Raw genomic sequence first — 1,122 nt, forward strand, 5'->3', positions numbered from 1 at the left:
CCTGTCCCCAGGGCTCCCTGCGCCATTTCCTGGGCCGGCACGTGGGCACGTGGGTGGGCAGCGTGCGCCTGGCGCTCTCCCTGGCACGAGGCTTGGCCTTCCTGCACCAGGAGCTCTGGCGTGATGGTGGGTGCAACGAGTTGGTGGGGTCTCTGCGGGTGGGGGTGTCACAGCAGGGGGAGGTTGGTGGGTTTGGTGACACACACACACACACGTCCTCGTGTCCTCACACTCGCCCCCCCACCCCTCCACCCAGGGCTGTACAAGCCCAGCGTGGTGCACCGAGTTGGTGGGGTCTCTGCGGGTGGGGGTGTCACAGCAGGGGGAGGTTGGTGGGTTTGGTGACACACACACACACACGTCCTCGTGTCCTCACACTCGCCCCCCCACCCCTCCACCCAGGGCTGTACAAGCCCAGCGTGGTGCACCGAGTTGGTGGGGTCGGGGATGGCAATGGGGACAGAATGGAGACGGGGATGGGATGGAACAGGGATGGGGACTGGATGGGGACAGGGATATCATGGGGAAGGGGACAGAATGGGGTTGGTAATGGGGACAGTGATTCCATTGGTACGGGACAGGGATGGGGACAGGGATGGGAAGGGGACAGGGATGGGGACAGAGATACCATGGGGACAGGGATGGGGATGGCATGGGGACAGGAATGCCATGGGGATGGGGGTGCCATGGGGATGGGGACAGGGACGGGGATGCCATGGGGACAGGGATGGGGACAGGGACAGGGATGGGGATGCCATGGGGATGGTTATGGGGAGGCCATGGGGACAGGGACGGGGACACCCCCGCCGCTCTCAGTGGGGCGCAGGTGCACACCCCACCCCTGCCGCCATCCTTACCGGAGCTGGGGGGGATGCCCACCCCCATCGGGGGGCTGTGGCACGGCGGCGGTGGCGGTGTGGGGTGTGTGGGGTGTGTGCCAGGCGGGCACCCAGCGGTACCTGGCCCCCGAAATCCTGGAGGAGAGCCTGGACCTGCGGGCGTGGGGGCGGGCGCTGCGGCAGGCGGACGTCTATGCCCTGGCACTGCTCCTCTGGGAGATCCTCTCCCGATGCCAAGCCCTCAGCCCCGGTGAGCACCCAGGGGTGCCCCCGACACCTCCCC

This window comes from Calidris pugnax, unplaced genomic scaffold (assembly GCF_001431845.1).
Source record: "Calidris pugnax isolate Ruff unplaced genomic scaffold, ASM143184v1 scaffold324, whole genome shotgun sequence".
Taxonomy (NCBI): domain Eukaryota; kingdom Metazoa; phylum Chordata; class Aves; order Charadriiformes; family Scolopacidae; genus Calidris; species Calidris pugnax.